This window comes from Lepisma saccharinum, chromosome 2 (assembly GCF_977018435.1).
Source record: "Lepisma saccharinum chromosome 2, izLepSacc3.1, whole genome shotgun sequence".
NCBI classification, from domain to species: domain Eukaryota; kingdom Metazoa; phylum Arthropoda; class Insecta; order Zygentoma; family Lepismatidae; genus Lepisma; species Lepisma saccharinum.
The window spans coordinates 113261888-113281084 of record NC_139230.1 but is presented as its reverse complement, the minus strand read 5'-3'; the positions used below and the strand labels follow the sequence as shown (position 1 = coordinate 113281084).

General features: G+C 38.7%; 1 protein-coding gene across 1 annotated transcript in view; it reads left to right on the top strand.

Moving 5' to 3' along the window:
• The first annotated feature begins 9657 nt into the window (after nt 1-9657).
• The window catches only part of sstn (stepping stone), a 113045-nt gene continuing 103505 nt past the window's right edge, over nt 9658-19197 (top strand). The window contains exon 1 of the mRNA XM_083117553.1: nt 9658-9857. The gene's annotated coding sequence lies outside the window, so the exon portion shown is untranslated. The remainder of the gene's footprint in view (nt 9858-19197) is intronic.

The window sequence follows — 19197 nt, the reverse complement described above, 5'->3', positions numbered from 1 at the left end:
TAGCACGACAAACACTCGTTGACTCTTTACAACCAGTCAAGGTGGCTATGGCTTCCTTACAGCGTGAACAGCTCCTCATGGGAGACCTTTTGGGAACTTGGATACAATGCAAACTCTGTACAAAGCGCGTTAGTTCCCAAATCGCCAAACAGCTTGTGCTGCACATGGAAGAAAGGGAAGTTTAAGCTGTTCCAGAATGCTGCTTTTGTGGCGTCTGTTTATATGGACCCAAGATATCTCTGTCTTCGTTCCGAATCAGCCTGTCTTACTGCAGAGAAACAAATAATGAAATTGTGGCTGCAATTAGAGAAATGCAATACTAAAGGCAATACTCTAGAAGCTGATACTAGAGACACTGAAGATGTGATGGCAGATCTGGACGAGGAGGATGAACTGGAGTTTATTTTAAAGAAAAAGTTTCGAGTCGAATTACTGCAGACGGAGGTCAGTCGAAGAAGAATATTCCTCCCTTGTTGAAGGTTTTTCGAGCTATGATGCCACGATTGCCAAGAAACAACAACGTATTAGAATTCTGGGATATGAGAAAGCATTCCATGCCAGAACTTTATTCTGTTGCCATGGTGGTTTTGGCTGCACCGCCACCCAGGTAAGCGTGGAGCGGTTGTTCTCAAGTGTGAAGTTTGTAATGTCATATTTGAGGTACAACCTTTCCTCTCCAACACTTGATGATCTCATGGTCTTGCGGACGAATGCTTTATTCCAAAAGCATTCTGATCAGCACCCTCCAGCCTTAAACCAAGATGAAAATTCCTTCAGTTCCTCTATTAGCTCCAGTAGTGTTTACGAGTTCGTCGAGGAGGAAGGTGAATAGTCGTTGTCTTTCATACTCACATGTTTGCTGTCGTTTTTCATGCTTCTCGTTTGAAAGACATTTAAAAGGTTAACATTGTAAGATTTATGTATGACGTAATTTCCTTTTTTATTCAAAATTTAAATAATAGATGTTAAAGTGCAAATACTATGTTACATACGAGGAGGAGGAACTCGTACTACAAAAGTATGGCATGTATCATTTACAATCAACCAAAGTTTGTGAAGCATATTTTTAAGTGCTTTTTCTTTAATCCATGGTTGTTTGTAGGTGTGAAAATATCCATCGAGGATAGATGCTTATGGCGTTTTTCATAAATTAACAGTTCATACACCATTTTATTTTAAATTTCTATTTTCAGGAATTCAGAAAACCAAACAAAATTATGTAATTACATACAAAAGAATAAATGCCATTTTCCATGAATTGGAAAATTTGCTGCCATTGGAAGATCTAATGTGTATTAATCTTATTGATGTTGTAGTTTTGCGGGAAAATGGACACACTAATGAAGCTAGCCACAGCTCACATAGAATTGTATCTGTTTTATTAACTAAAATTTGGTTGCTGTACTGTGATGACATATGCTACTTTCATAAATGTATTTGTTTAACTACAATTTGGTTACTGTACTGTGATGTCATACGCTACTTTCAGAAATGTGGTTACTGTAATGAAGATACGTAACTTTTTTCACAGTTAATTTTCATTCATCCCATTGTTTGATGCCATTTTGAACTGAATCAATTGAGGTAAAAGTGACGCTGCGGATTCATATAAACTTTTCGTTTTCATTTCACAGATAATTACAGAAATGTACAATTGTCAGTACAATGTGAGATACAGTTCTTAAATGAAGAAAATGTAAAAGTTACTTAGTATTTTTCTCGATCTCAAACATAGCAAAACGCACCCAGATCCTTAACATTTGGCTGGAAACGGTTTAAGTTCGAGAACTGAACAGAAAACTTTCATTCCGGGCCAAACTGGAAGTGAAAGTTCAGACCAACCAATTACAGTTCGGATAGATATACTCCGGTTTCGTTCCAATTTTAGTTCGAGAACTGAAAATGAACAGAAGGGTTTCATTCCGGGTCGAACTAGAAGTACAACCTCAGATCATACTAGTTACGGTTCGGATAGATATGCTCCTGTTTCATTCCAGTTCCAGTTCGAGAATTGAAAGTGAACCGAATGGTTTCATTCTGGGCCGAACTGGACATAAAACATCAGATCATTCCAGTTCTGGTTCGGACATATATACTCCGGTTTCATTCCAGTTTCAGTTCAAGAACTGAAAGTGAACCCCAATGTTTCATTCCGGGCCGAACTGAAACTGAAACTGAAAGTAGCTTTCAACTGCAGTCCCTGTTTCAAAGTGACTCACTCACGCTATTCAAGGCCGTTTCTTATCGCAAAACACTGTGCGTCGATGCACAGTGTCTGCACCCAGCAAGTTACAAGTGACCAGAGTCGAATTTGAAAGAGAATCTCAAGAATGATAGATTTTATCAGAGGCGGCTAGGTGGGCACTAGCTCAACATGCAATAGTTTAAGTCATAACTTCTGACAAACAAGAAATCTTATTGAATAAGTATTGGGATAGTAATACGTGTATCCGCTCCTTTTTAACAATGTAAGCTCTATGACAATCTGCATTCCATTTGTTTATATTGGTAAATTGGTCAACCGGAATTTATTATAAGAAACTATTTCGTAGATGTTAATGTAACCGTTGTAAAATAACAAATAAAGTATATTCACAAGCTTAGATATACTAACAACGAAGAAATAAATTCAGAGTTAAATTTCAAATGCATGTGTATAGAGTAATTCTAGAAGTACAGAGCTATATCAGAGTATTGAACTTCTTTTTGCAGGATAACGTTTACAATATTCACGCGACAGAATAATTAAGAACTGTTGCTTCAAGGGAAACAAAGGGTGTAGTGTATTGGTTAGAGTTCTTGAAAGCATTGATTACGGTCCCAGGTTCGATCCTCCATACTAGGTATTCTTTTTAATTCTCCTTTTATTATAAACAAGAGCATGGTAACATTATTTGTAAGAGCAGTGCATATGAAATTTATAAAAAAAAAATAAACAAATAAATGAATTGACACACATTCAAAGGGATATTTTCATGTATAAGGTCGTGAATTATGATACTCTAACGATAATTGTGTACTGCTTCAAAGACATTGACAAATATTAATGAAATAACTATTTATATTTGTGGCAATTCAGGACATACTAATTTTACACCTTATCCCACTCGAGTTCAATGCAAGGATACCTCCGCAAATATCGAATGAAAAGTTTTCATCATGTGAAATTCTCCATTAAATGTTTTCGCCGAGTCGTACTACCTTCGTTTTCTTTGTTACAAACAAGTATTATTTGCACATTATATGTAGGTGGAGAGTTGCATCTACATTTCACATTGGTCAGCTCGTTCTACTTACTTTCAGGGGCGAAAGCTTGTAGGGTAGTGTTTACCGTTCAGGTCAGGTCAATCTGATGGTCGTAGGTTCAAACCCTTCCGGTGGCAGAAAATTTTCGTAAGTTTTAGACCTATCCCATTGTGTTCATTGTCCACGCCGTGTGAAACGGAAAGATTCAGTTTGGAATTAACGATGGGGGGAGGGGAAATATTAAATTACAAAATCTCCATTTCAACGAACCGAGAAGTGGACAAAAATTGGATAATTCTTATAAATATTCCAATTACATTCATGTTTTTAGTGGTATAATCGCAGGTAAAATCAAAGATCTTGCATGGAAGATTTTACCTTGCTCTGAACTAAGCCAAAAAGCATTTCGAACCGATCTAATACGTTCTCCAATACATTTCAAAATGTTTCATGTCGATAATTTGACCAATGCATCAATTCTTGACGCTGAGACGATATTTTTTGCAACTACCTCTTCTCTTCGGTCCCTTCTGTTCTTCTCTTCTCCTTCTCCTCTCCCCTCCTTCTGCTCGCTCTGCTTTTATCTCATATCGCCTTCCCTACTTTTCTCGCATCTTATCTTTATCCCACTCATCTCCACTTCTCGTATCTCCTCTCCTGTCAGATTTCCGACTCCACTGCACTCTTCTCCTCTTCTTTTCGTTCTTCTCATTTTCTCTCCTTTACTTTACACTCCACTCCCCTCTTCTTGTCTCCTCTTCTCCTCTTCTATCTTCTTTGCTCAATTTTCCTCATCTCTAGTAGAATCTTTTTCCATTCTCTTCACTACATCTCCTCTCCTCGTCTATCCTCTCTTTCTTCTCTCCTCTACTTTTCCTCTTCTCCTTTGGCTTTCTCTTTCTCCTCTCCTTTGTCACCTTTCGTTTTCTCTCACCTCTTTTCCTTTCGGTAGACTCATCAGCGATGAAATAATAGAAAACATTTTTTTTCTTTCAGAAAGAATTTTGTCACTTGCGATATAATAGTGATATTTTTAATAATTTTATACAATATAAGTTGTTTTTATTCCTTTCGTGTATTTTATAAATATCTATTGTGCATGTGGCAACCCTGAAATTGAACCTAACTCTACACGCAACCCACCAACGCCTTGTGTAAATTGGGTTGCCTAGTTTAAAATGTCGTTGTCCTAAAACTTTTGAGAGACACTGTACAACAGCGTCCGGAGCAGAGGTCTACCGTGATTGATTCATGTGACCCTTCCTGCCTTCTGAAGCAGACGACAGCGGTAGAATTCCTACCCGGTTCATCGCGCTGCTGCCACCCGTGCTATGTGATGTTGCAATAGGCAATATTGACTGACGTAACTTTACCAAACACGAATATACCACTTCTTAATGGCCACTGCATCGTATAATTTATCGCACGAAAAGCGATGTGCATTAAACACTAAAAGATCAACGCAGTTTTTGTTAAATAAATTGGTGAAGTCCTCGTGGTAGAAGTTCAGCCTGTGGCTGCTCTACCACTTAACCCGCAAAACTATTATTTTATTATTATTATTATTATTATTATTATTATATCGTTAGTATCTAACTGCTTAATATTGTGTCAGTGGAAATTTTTAGCATTCATTTGAAAACTCTTAACATCGAATGGTCTCTGGACAAAATTATTTTAAAATGTTTATCAACATTCTCAAGATGTATAAACAGGGGTCTGAATTACTAATCGGCACTGTTATGTCAGTTGAGTGTATTATAGTTGGATCATTCGCCCACCTCCGTGTCAGAGTGTTTTGCACAGCGGACCAAGACGACAGAGACCCCTGATTCGAATCCCGGCGTGAGCACGTGTGTTCTTTGTGAGTGTCCCTTCTTCAATATCATCACTCATATTCATATTGGCGATTAACCAAAAGTGGTAGAAAAGCGAAGTAAAATAAACCAAATCAATTAGTAGTTCGATAATCCTCAAAAATGACGTCTACTGTTGTGCAGAGGCGCTTGTGATTCAGGTAGGTTTTTAATGACTTGCGTCATGCAGAAAGGTATAAAACGCCAGAGTTCAAAACATTTGTGGAATAGTGAGGCATCTAATTTTCTAGCTAAAACATGCATGGATGATGTTTTATTGAAAACCCAGCTGACTTCAGGTAAATAAACAATACCTGTGGCGACTAATACCATAAGAAAATTATTAAGCAAGAAAGGGCCGACCCTTCCTTCGGACTTGGCGTTCCCACCCGAAATGTCCATGCTACGCCACTGATGTACACAGAGGCTAATCGAGACAATTCATTATTGACTCTACCAGGCATCGAATCCTCGACACCTTCTTTACAAATCAAAAACCTTAGACACTAGGCTTTCGGGTTATGCCAGCTTCGGCACCATCTTAAAATCAGGTTCCTTCGTAACTTTGCATCTTACACATTGATTGCGCGCGCATATCCTCCGTCATGTTGTATTTATACAAATACTATTTATGCACATATCGGCTAATCAAGACTATTTGTGTATCAAGGTTAATCGGGAATAGTAACTCACTTTTTAAACAAAGCAGTTATTCTGCAATTTGCCAGCATTGGGACTCAAACCTGGAACCTCTTGAATACACAACAACAATGTCGGCCATCTTGTTTTGCTTTTGGAATATCTGTTCCTGCATAAATGCTAATCGGGAAAGATAACACACTTCCTTTTTCATTTAAAGAGGAAATCCATTATTAGGCAATTTGACGACATTGGGGAATCGAACCCAGGATCTTTTGATTTCAGCATTAACTTTTACACCCTATTTCCACTTTAGTTCATTTCCTTTTTGTGCACAAGAGCTAATCGGGACTTTTAAATAAATATAAATTAAATATCCAATTTTGCCAACATTGGGAATCGAACCCGGAACCATTTGATTAAAAATATCAGTTTTAACCACGCGGGGCGCGGCGCGGTGGTTCGGATCACACTTATCCCATCTTCAAAATTCAGCCTCATATTCTCGCAATTAGCCAAAAGTGGAAGAAAAGCGAAGTTATTAAAACATGTAAATCAAATCAATTAATGTAATCTGTCGTTCACCTAATGAAGTATGGGCTATGTTAAATTCCTTCTTAATTTAAGAGAATAAGATATAATATCCCCTGTATAAATCGAAGTACACAGTGATCAATTGAAGGTCATCAGAGAGAGTTTATATCAAGATTGACACCAAGGGCGCCCGCAGGATTTTTCTCGGTGGCAGAGTCATAGAAACTTTATTATTATTATTATTATTATTATTATTATTATTATTATTACTGCTATTACTTTTGTTATTATTATTATTACTTCTACTACTTATGTTTTTTTTAAATTACATACATTTGAAATTTCCATATTCTGTACATCTGAATATCATTTGCATAACTGTACACTTAACATCAATTCTTGCAGGACAAAAATATGTTTTTGTATACTTAAATCAATGTAAAATAAACTGTAAGCTTAAATGTAACCCTACTTCAAATAATAATAATAATAATAATAATAATTGCTGTAACTTTTGGCCTGCAAGTTACAGATAACAACATATTTTGTTGAAAAATATTGCTACAATTTCACCATTTGATTTTCATTAAGTATTTCCAGAAATATCAGGGGGAGGGGCAGCGGGCGTCCTTGATTGAGACAGGGAAGATATGATGGAGAGCCAAGAAACTTCACGACTGGTGTAGAGAGAGAGAGAGAGAGAGAGAGAGAGAGAGAGACATCGCGCAAGCGAGCTTCACGTCACAGTTGTGCACAGGCATCGATGCCTGCCAGGCTTTTCTATTACCCGACTCCCGTGATCAACCTTTGATGTTGGTCCTACGCTGAAGTTCACGAGTATTTTGCAGAAGAACCAATCTTCTTGAGAACAAATTTATTCTTTACTAACCGTTAATAAAGCTCCCCGAAAAAGTTGCATCACATATTAATATCTAACACAAAACGCGGAATTTGACATTTGAATTTCCGCCAAGACACAGAAATTCATTCTTTTTAAGAATCTCTCAAATTTAAACTTGGTTTTCAAGCTAATTCCTAGACTTTTAAAAAACGGGACAAATAGTGTTTCTGGTATAATATCGACGGGACAACTGGGACACGCATATGAAACGGGACTCTCCCGGTCAAAACGAGACGAATGGTCACCCTATCTTAAAGAAACGATTTTATTTCGAGCAAAATGAAACAAAAATTATTTGAATTTCACGTTATTCACTTCATTTTCATTTCTTGTGCGGCGGGGTCGAGTAAAGATTGTTGCAGTCAAGAAATGATTGTTGCGCCGGTGCATGGAATTAGTCCTTCCCCAGTTTGTACTTCAGTTATGAGTTATTATTTTTTTCTTTTTGCTCAGGCCAATCGGGACTAGACCTACAGTTTAAAGTGGGATCCGAACCACTTGTAGCTCCACCGGGTATCGAACCCGGAACCCCTTAATTACAAAGCGACGACGCTACCACCGCGCCATCGGGGAGGCCCACACACTGTACTCGTTATTTCAAAAGTGGTAATGGAAATTTCCAAAAGCGAAGTTGAAATATTTTAAAAAAAAGTTTTTTGAGAACTGAATTTGAAAATTCAGGCGCCAGTTGAAAATGCCTACATTTTACATTCCCAATTTCGCCTTCAAATAAACACTCAAAGAATCTGTTAAGAATTGCATAGGAAAGGCAACCTTACTTTCGAGTAAAAGATTCCGAAGAACTTTGCGGTAGCGGAAACGCATCACCCATCCCATCTCTTCACCCCACCCCTAACAGCGGTGCTTGGAAGGGAACCAGCGAAAAAGAAAGCCCTTGCCATTGGTAACAGCCTTGCTGGGATACAAGAGATCTGACCAATAATGACGTTTGAAACCCACGTGACTGTCACCGAAAGAGCTCTCCCCCAATTTGTGCTGGAAACAGCAAGAGAAGACGGCCGCGCCATCTATTGGCCACCGATGGAACTGCAATTTCCAAGCGCAGCGAGGTTTAAATGTAGGGTAATCTTCTATACCCTAACTATTCTATGCTAACAGCATACTAACAGTAGTGCTCGCGTCGACGTGCAAGAACTACATCGAGTCTCACGGGACCCGGGTAATAGAAAAGCCTGTCAGGCATCGATGCCTGTGCACAACTGTGACGTGAAGCTCGCTTGCGCGATGTCGAACACCTGGGCTTGACGTGCGTGTTGCATATTATTGTAGGCGCACCTTCTCGCAGACGGATTTTTTCCGGGTCTTGTGCAGGCCTCTGGTTAGTTTAGACTAGCTAGGTTTTGTTCTCTTAGCATACATAATAAAGTTACAGTGTATTTATGCTAATAGAACCAAAGCTAACAGACCTAACCTAACAACGTAGGCATTCTTCGTCTGACGTCAGGAGACCCGAAACAAATACGGCCAAAGGTGGATATATCATGGCGGTCGGAGCTTTACTTTGATTCGACAATCGATGTAATCGATCCAAGGTATCACAATCGATCTTTGATCAATACCCCAAGGGAAGATTCCATTCAGTTCAAAACCTCACATATGTTATCATCAATGAGTAATTTTACATGTCATGCAAGCTTCAAACATCCGACAGCCGCAAGTTGATTGATTGATTGATTTAGTTTATTTTACTTCGCGTTTTGTGCCTCTTGGCTAATTTGCGAAGATGGGGATGAGTGATGAAATTGATGAATGGACATTCACAAACAACCAAGCCCGACCGGGATTCGAACCCGGGACCCTTGGCGTCGCAGCGCGATGTGCCCGCAAGTTGGGAAATTTAAGGGACGGGAAATGTTCGAAATTTCCCGAAGCTCTGGAAATCTCGAATTCTACAGGTCATTTTCAACTTAAGTGATTGTTTTTGCATTTCTGGTACAAAAACTAACAATTTCCAATAAGTTCCAGACATTTACGATGCAGAAAAAGTTGAGAATTAACGACTTTTTAAAATGACCATTCGGTATTTCCCGACAAGTCGGGAAATCATTTCTCCAAGTCGGGAACGGGACGGGAATTTTTTTTCCTGGTCCCGACTTTTCGGGATCTCGCACACCCCTAAATTTATGACTAAGTTTGTAAGAACAAGGCCTGAAGTTCAACTTAGTTAAACAAAATGTCCTAGGCATATGTATAGCAATGAACGATATCTCTTGTTTCCTACTGGCAAATATTTTTCAAGATTAGAATACTACACCCAACTGTAGGTGCAGTTTCTACAAACACTATCATAAATGCTTCATCGGAATGTGCAAATGTGTTTTTGTCCGTTTGAGAAAAAGACAAATATCTGTAATGATAATATTAACCACAGACAAATGGTATTACTTTACAACAGACATTACGTTCATTTCCCTTACGTGAAGTATTGCTCATTAGAAGACAAAATGGTTGCAGTTTTGTTCTGAATGGTGTATCTCCCCCTTCGTAAAATGACGTATCGAAACATTCATGGCGTCTGTGTTTGTAGAAATTATGTGAAGTGCACAAGATAAATACAAACATAATTTTTAAGAACCTGTAAAATAGAGTCGGACACAGTGATTTGTTCTGATTATATAATGTGACGACAAATGAGAAATGGATATTTTACGGTGAAAATAGTAAGTAACTATTCGATAAGATGATGTTCTAAATCACCATATATCAAGAAAATGTAGGTAAACTTTGTGTACTGACGCAAATAATGCTTAGGGCGTAAACTAAAATTCAGTGTTTTGGTTGACTTGTTTACTTATTGGTTGCAGTGTGCATGCACATGCACTGGTATAATCGAATCGGTACTTGTTATAAACAATACGTACATTGCATATATGGGCTTAAAGGAGATTATCGAGTGATTCTTGCAAACGTTCACACCATTCGATATAAACATATCTTTAATAAATATAACTTACTAACGACACACATGTGGTTTTATACGTGAAACTACACAAACTACCTATGGAAAATTATAATCAACTAATTATATCAACTTAATGTGCAGTTCGCAGGGTAATGAATAATCGGTACTGTACATAATTTGTATAAGTTATAAAATTAGACTAATTATTACACAGTTATGTTTGCCACGTGTATTAGTTGTCTACAAGAAAACTCGGCTCAAGTTCAGATTCCATCATGCTACACAGGCATTTTTCTCATGGTTCGATTTCTGTTTGTGTCTGTTAACGGTATGACTTAAGATGACCGGACCCCTCTCCGATTTTCTTCATATTTGACATACTTACTAATTGAAGCCTGCTAATGACGAATCTGAAGTTAAAATTTGTCGGAAACGTCTAGAAATTGCAAAAAATTTGCGAACCATTGACCTGTGGTTTGGTTAGGCAAACATAGTTAAAATTTGGTGTCATGGTAGTATCAGGATCTAAAAATTGCAAAATAATTGCGAACCATTGACGCTAGCCCCATGAACCATTGACGTGTGGTTAGGTTAGGCAAACATAGTTAAAATTTGGTGTCATGGTAGTTTCAGGAATATATTTATATTTCCTTGTGAAACAAAAAATTTTTGCGAAAATCGACAGTTTCTATTCTCAAAACTAATGCCTTATTTTAGCTTAGGTACTATTGGTGAGCCCAACTTAAGAGTTCAGTATGGGGCTTATGGGGACAGTGTTGCCGCATGGTGCGCAGTGGAAGAAGGCTCCGGCATGCATCGAACTTCTGCTGTAGTACACGCCGCAACAAAAGTTAGTGATTAACGGAAACGGGTACTGTTCAATACAAGAATACAAATCCTTTCGCCATGGTTTGATGGGAAGCTGTTCTTTCATGCGGCTGTGGTACAGAGTAATGACGGTCCATGGAGGGAGATTTGCAAATAACTGTTCCCGAATATACTTCTCATACGTCTTGCTGTCCATTTCATCGTGTACGTTGGCCGTGTTTTTTCCCTTTAAGTCCACTTTTTGCACAGAAAGGCTAATCGGGACTGGGCCTACAGTTTAAACTAGGATCCGAACCACTATATGCCTCCAAAGGGTATCAAACCAGGACGTTACCACTGTGCCATCGGAGAGGCCTGTTTCACATTTATCGGCATACTGTCTTGTTTGAGACAAAACCGTGTTCATTACCGGCATGCACCAAAGCAAATCTCTCCCCCCGACCTGTAAGTGCTCGCAAACAACTCGTAAGGCCGCACAGAAAGTCTTGTTGTGTCTTTATTGTTTTGTCCCTCTATTCGTTTTGCACAGCAGCAGCTTGACAGTTATAGGCGGGTCTAGATTATTTTTTTCTGGGACGTGCACAGAATATGCTGTAAGCATTACGTAATATTGGAAATATAATGTGCAGATTTGCAACTTATTCGACACATCAAAGAGTGCCCTTATATCAGTGTTGTGCCCAGTGTTTTCGAAGGGGGAGGGGGGTAGTACGTATACTTTTTAGTAGCTGGTCCTCATATGCCATCTTCTCCTGCTGTTGACCCTCTTCTTTTAGAAATACTTATCCAAGGAGGGTCCTCCTCCGTAGCCGAGCGGGTTAAGGCGTTCACTCGTCTTGAGATCGTTCGCTGCGGGACGGCGTAGGTTCGAATCCGGCTCTGGTCGGAATTTATTCGGAAATTGGGGAGCTCCGAGTGAGTGAGCGTAATCCGGTCACGGAGACCTGCTATAACGGCTGGGGATACGTCGGGCTGACCCCCCGACTATTCCAATACTGGTTGAAGATCTCCATGCTTAGAGGTGACGAAGGAAAGCGTGGAAGGGAGACCGGCAGTTGGTAGGTATGCCTAGGCCCTTCATGGGCTGTTGCACGACGCATTATTATTATTATCCAAGGAGGAGTTATGACCAGCATATACACCCATTGGACACGTCAAGTCATTCACATCAATATAATTGCAAGGGTTGGTTCTAGGTGTAATTTGTGGTCAGATGAACTAATCGGAACTGAGCCTTCAATGTATAAGTCATCCTAGAATGTACCTCCACCAGGAAACTGAACCCAGGGTCCTTCGATTATAAGGGGATAGCATTAGCAGAATTTCCGTCGTCGCATTATAATCAAGTGATCCAGGGTTCGATACCTGCTGGAGGCACATAGTACTTCGTATCTCACATAAAACTGTAGGTCCAGTCCCAACTAACCTATCTGCGCATAAAATTGGACTTAAAACTCAATCAATCAATTATTAGTAGAGGTGTGAAATAAAAGGAGTTCTATTGTATTTTTACTCATATGAAGGATAATTACAGAAAGGAGACTGACATTCTTTTAACTACCTAGGAAAAATGGCTCGATCATTTTTTTTATCTTTTAATATAACACTCTCAATACTTTTCATAATACTTAGTCATCATTTTGGGAGGGGCAAGTGAACCTCCTCCCGAAAAATCCGGCAATGTATTATATACAATGTGCCTGGGAAGTTTTGCCGCACATCGCCTCGTATTAAAGTTATATTCCAAGTCGTTGGATTTTGCGTACCTCTTGAGACGTTTTTTGTGCTCGTTTGGTGTTGCAAGAGGACCTTTAATCGCTTCGCTATTAATTTTGTAAACAGTTTTGAACGAAATTCCAGTCGTTTCAGCATTTTCGCTTGCAGTCCAACTAACACTTTTACCGGGATTTTTCTGCTTGAAGTATATTTATATTTATTACAATTTGTCTCTCTTTACTTGTAAGACTCTGGACACTTTTATGCTTGATAATACCACCCCTTGCCATTTTTCTGTTGTAGAATAATTATAATAATAAATTCCTTCAAGAAATACCCAAAATGAGAAAGCGCGTACTCAAACAACAAACCACTTGACCCCCGACAGGAGCCGCCTATTCACGAACTTTTGCCTGGCCATTCCCCGCCCCCTTCCCTCTTCCCAACACGTGTTTGCAGCAAGTGGCAACCGTCGGACAGCTGTTAGTTTTAACTCCCCAAATTGCGGTAAACACAAGAAAGGAAAGCGTCTTTTTTTGATGGTCCGAATTGCAAAAGAAGGTGTAAACCATCAAAGCCTTACATTTCCTCTGGTTTTTGCTTATTTATTATTTTCTCTTCGAATGATAACGACTTTTGTTTCTGACAGAAACACACTTGTTTAGGGGTGGTGATCTCAAAAGTAAAAGCCCATAAGGGCCCATACTGAACTCTTAACTTGGGCTCCACTATAGTTTACTATCCTTCGGACAGATTTCTACAGAAGAAACTACTTACCGTAATAAGTTCCTGTAGTATTGTCTAACATCTGGAAGGTGTTTTGTGTGATGTGGGAATGTTTCATAGCGGAAATTCAACCACTGATGCATAGCCCCACGAACCATTTCCGGTAAGGTTAGGTTAGGTAGGGTCACAATAGGTTACAATAGTTAAAAATTGGTTTTGAAAAAAATATGCGTAGCCCCACACAACATTCTCGCATAGCCCCACACACCATTCCCGCATAGCCCCACAAACCATTTGCGGAAACGTACGTTCTTCAGTTACAAAAACACTTTTTTTAAAAAAAAATGATCAAAAAAACGTGAATACACATTAAAAAATGATCCGCGAAGCAGATAGGTAAGTACAAATGTCAAAAATTGACGAAACTCAGAAGTTATAGGTGTCCGAAGGATAGTAAACATTTACCGTGAGTATGCCAAATATGAAGAAAATCCGAGAGGGGTCCGGTCATCTTATGTCATTCCCTGTTAACACATACTTTGGAGTTTTTGTGATTACTTACTGTGTGTTTGCTTGAGAATTGTTTTTCGCTTCCTTATACTCCTACATGGTTCTTCTCTTGCAACCAGCCATTCGTTTGCTGTCAGTTTGTTTACAGACTGCTGCTGTCATGTAGGTCACATGTGTGGTCTGATGGGGTTTTGTAGTTAGGTTAGGCGAGTCTGGTTTATGGCTCTTAGTACTCCAATAATGTATGTAAATGATTTTGTGGTTAGGTGGGCCAGGTTTGGGGCTCTTAACCTGCCATTGGTCGACATGAAAAATGCAGTCTAGCTGTCTTTTGTTTTGTTACGGTTGGGAAAATATAGGGTGAATCGTTCCCTTCCATTGTTAGGAGCTGTCCTGTGAGCCTGTCAACAAATTGTCAAAATATGAATGTGACTCACATGTCAACCGACCGTAGGGCTGTTTTTTAATTTTTGTGTTGTGAATTATATTGCTCTTCTTGTGTTTGTGACTTTTTCGTGATGGACAATACTCATATATTGCAATGGTTAATGGATGATAGAGACTATGAAAGTGTACGTTAGGAGCAGTGTGATATTCTTTATTCAGAAGATGGTGATGTGGAGCAGCCTGGCATAAGTGATTATGAGAGCAAGAGTGAAGTATCAGCCATCGAAAATGACCATCAAACTCAAAGAAATGTTCATGGGTGACAGTACTCTGGACGTGATGAAACAACAATGTGGTATATTCACATAATGAACAAAAATGAGGCCCAAGTTCCTTTTGTTTTATTGCGATTTCATCATGCTACGAATGCAATTTTTACATGGTTCGATTTCGATGTACGTCTGTTAACACATACTGCAGAGTTTTAGCGATTACTTAAGGTTTTGTTCAATATATGCTTTCGTGGTTAGGTTTGGTTCCCTTAGCATTAAAATAAAGTCACTAAATGCATTCTACTAAGGTTCCGATTTACTTCTACAACATTTACTGTCGCTTGTCAACCGAAAAAACAGTGCTCATTACTTTAAGGTAGGTTCAAGTTTCATGTGACAATGATTTCAAAAATTCTACGATAATTAGTCTTTGTGCTAGGAGAAATCATAAAACAATCGGAACCGTTACCGCAGGAATATTTGTTTTTTTCAGCTTTTTTCCCCAAAGCGTTTAAAATCGATGGAAATACATTACTTGACTTCATTTTTCTTGTTCCACAGATTTCATTTCACTCTTTACTGTAAAGAGACACTCATATCTAAATTTAAAATACAACTTTCAACCTGGAATTCATATCTAGACATAAACGGTAGTGTAAAAATGCCGGCTTTCTTGGATGGGTGGTTATATCCAAGTGTTACCTTCATATTTCAGTAGGCTTATTAAATATATCTACATGGTACGTATATACACACCCACATTACTCAGAGTAGTTTTGTATATATTTGTAAACAGAATCTAATAGTATAGTAACATAATTTTCAATGTTTTAATTTGTCATAGGAACATGCATATGAAGTAAAAAGAAAATAAGAAAGGAAGAAAATATTGCTACATCTTTTAACACACTTATCAAATGTACCTTCAGTGATATAGTTTTTTATCAAATGTACCCTCAGTGATATGGTTTTTTGTTGAGAGATATCAAAAATCTAGTATCAAACCCCTTTACATTTGTATTTAGCATAAAATATTTGTATTCTGGCTTTCAAGTGTATCATGTATTTATGTAATAGTTGCTAAACCTGGTCACGGAGCTAGCCTTGTGAGACCAGAGCACGATTTTATAAAAGTCGACGCTCTGCAGCTCGTGTTGACCATAGAAGAAAAATATCTTGTCAACCAGTGGGAATGTCCCTTAGTTTTATTCTATCTCCTTTTTCTGTGCTTGTTAATTAAACAAGCAACATCTTACGGTTGGGCATACACAAGAGATGTGCCATGCAGAAATTTTAGCGGAAAATGCAGGCTCCACCATCAGTGGCGTGCCCAGGATTTTCGAAAGGGAGGGGTTATGTATACTTTTTCTTGGTAGTCAGCTCTCATTTTCTCATATTTTCCTACTTTTGACGATCTTTTTTTTTTTTTAGGATAACCCCCATCAACCCCCGCTTGGGCACCCCACTGTCCACCAGGCATACTGTGCCATTGCTCTACAGCGACAGCAAAAGATCAAGTGAAGCCAAGGGTGACTCGGTAGCTCACTTGGTAGAACAAAGAATGGCACGGTATATGCCAGAGACCCTGGTTTTTGAGTCATGGTCGAGCTTGCTTTTTCCGCTAAAATTTCCACATATGCAACATCATCTTGCTTTCTCTCTCGACATTCATAAAATTTTCGGCCTTCATGGTTGTCCCTTTGTGGTAGTTAGTGTTTGAATGTTTTTCCAAAACAGCTGCCTTAAGAGTCCTTTTTTAACCCACAAAACTCTCGGACTGCATACACGAAACTTGGTCCAGTCACTAATAAATCGTCACTCAAAACTCAGATTTTCAGTCGATCTGTGCAGCAGTTTTCCTTTTCTTTTTTTTTTTTTTTAAAAAATGATGCTCCAATGCCCGTTACTGCTGGAATATTTACTTTAGAGACCTTCGATCCCTTCAGCTCATGACCCGAAACTAGCACTACACTGTCGGCAATGTCTTCAGCTTTGGACCCGAACTTGTAATAGTGGTAGACTTCAGCACTTTCCAGCAAAATGTGTCACTAGTTCCCCCCCCCCCTAATCTCTACATCTTATAAAACTGTCAATGGACACTGACTGATCACTAATTGACTGTCACACTAACTCCTGAAGTCTTATTGAATGATTCTGTTGTACAGACCAACTGTGAAATTGAATCCGCGTATTTATATCCATATTATATTCTGGAATGTTCCGCACATAAAATGTTTTGTAGTTCGACTCCACCTCCTATTCAAGAACGTTCCCTCTCGAGCTTTTCAGAGAATTAGTAATCCAACGAATCACCCGACTCATGGCGCTACCTTCAACAGTGCTTTGTTGTGCATCTTCCAAATGCTGACAAATCTTTAAATAATGCTCAAGTTCATTGCAACAACACCGAAAGAGCAAAGAACGTTTACATACAATATTATCAGGTTATCCCTCAGGGTTCTAGAACATTCTCCGCTTTTCCTCGATAATTATATATCTCTCTAAATTATAATCACAATATTTTATTTCGCACACACAAGCCAAAAACCTCATTTTATCTAGTGTAAATCGAAAAATTTCGGAGGGGGCTCGAGCACCCCCTCTGGATACATGCCTGTCCCCAGAGACAAAGCCGCAGACTGCTTACAAAGGTGGTTAATGGAAAAAGGGTTAAATGTAATGGGAGTATGTAAGATGGTTCCATTTGTGTACAGGATATAACTACTTTAGTTTTAATGGCATGACTTACATACAAAAGTAAGTGTTAGCTATGGGGAACCCGATCTCTGGGATTGTATCCAATATTTTCCTACATTACATTGAGAAGGCAGCTATGGAATGAATGAAAGGGGAGGTTAAATATTTTGGGAGGTATGTTGAGAACACCTTCATTATAGGTGAAGAAAAGGGTTTAAACAGGATGTTTAAGATTTTTGAGTGAACAAGAAGATCATATTAAGTTTACCAAGGAAGAAATTAAAAACGAGGGGATTAGCTTTTTAGACCTTAGGATTATCAACACTGGAAGTGGAATTAGAAATGGTGTTTTTCATAAAGCTTTGGCAGGGGACTTATACATCAATAATAAATCCCACCATGCCTGGAGAACCAAAAACAATGTTTTTCTAAACTTCTTCATAAGAGCAAAAAGGTTCTGTAATCATTTAGGTGAATTGAGGAAAAATGGATCATGGGGGTAGGCAAAAGGAACGGATATAGCGAGAATGTAATGAGGAGGATGTAAAGAGGAGCTCGCAAAATTTGCGAGAGAGAGCAAGGGGAAAAGAATAAGGAATAGGAAATAGTGGAGGCTGGTTTTGATATAGGAGAAGAGAAAATGAAGTATTGATATATGGGGATCCCGTATTTCAAAGGGGTTTCCGAAAGGATTGAAAAAGTGGCAAAGGATTATGGCATTAAATGTGGTATGAGGCCCCCACGGACAATCGAAAAACATTTTACAGAGTACAAAAAGGATAGAAAGGCAGGGGAAAATGGAGGGGGAGATAAAGGGGTGTATAGAATTAGTTGTGAATGCAATAAGGACAAACAGGAAGAAGTATGGAGATAAGATGGGGGGGGGGACATGATAAGGACATTAGGGAGGGAGTTCCAAGAATGGGGTTGTCGGAACACATTATTGAAGAGCGACATGAAATTAAGAAAAGGGAGGTAGTTAGGAATGAAAGCAAACAAATAAACAGAAACGTATATGAGGCTGCGAATATATGCAAAGATAGGAACAATAACTGAAATAGAGAAGATGGAAACGTGGATGAAATGTGGATTAGGGTGTTCAAAAGGTGGGAAGTAAGTGAATATAAAAAAAATAGGTTTTCATGTTACACCAGGCGTAATCCACGTGGTTCAGGAGACTCGTGATTTCGAGTATGAAATGACGTAATGCGGGAGGAGGAGGGATGAGAGACTGGTGGGTGGAGTTTGGAACCGGGAAACTTTGTGCATTCTGCAAGAAGGTAAACCTGATGCCTCTTGGGTGAGCATGTAGTCGCGTGTTTGTTTTTTAATGTTTCAAGTTTTAAAGTTTTTAGCTTTGACTTTTTACGCTTTTGGTAGCTTTACAAAGAAAGGATTGTGGGTATGGGAGTTTTATCAGGAATGGGCAAGTTGTTAGGAAACCTTTTTTATCATAGTAACACCTATCACTTTACTCCTTGTTTTACTTCTATTTGATGCTCCTATGAAGCAATTTCGCTAGCCAAGGAAGGGAGCAGTTGACTCCCAAAACGTAGTTTGGCATACTGTACATACTCACAAACCGTAAGTAAACTATATTTTGGTATTTTAAAATATTTTTTAAATACTTAATTTTCTACTAAGTGAGTAATTCGCACACGTGCAAGATATGAGTTGACAAGGTATTTATTTTGTTCATTCTCTACAAAATTTTCCTAGCCTAAAAGAAAGGGCATTTTGACAAAATATTACCGGACATTATATTATGAGGTGCATGCATGTCAAAAAAAAGTCTGAAATTTTTTAAAAAACAAGAAAATGATAGGAGAAGAAATTTATTGTGATTGATAAACAAGTACATACCTTGGCTATTTTACAACGTAGTCACCATTAACCTCCAGACATTTCTGATAGTATGGCACAAGCTTCCGTATACCCTCTGCGTAAAAATCTGCCACCTGA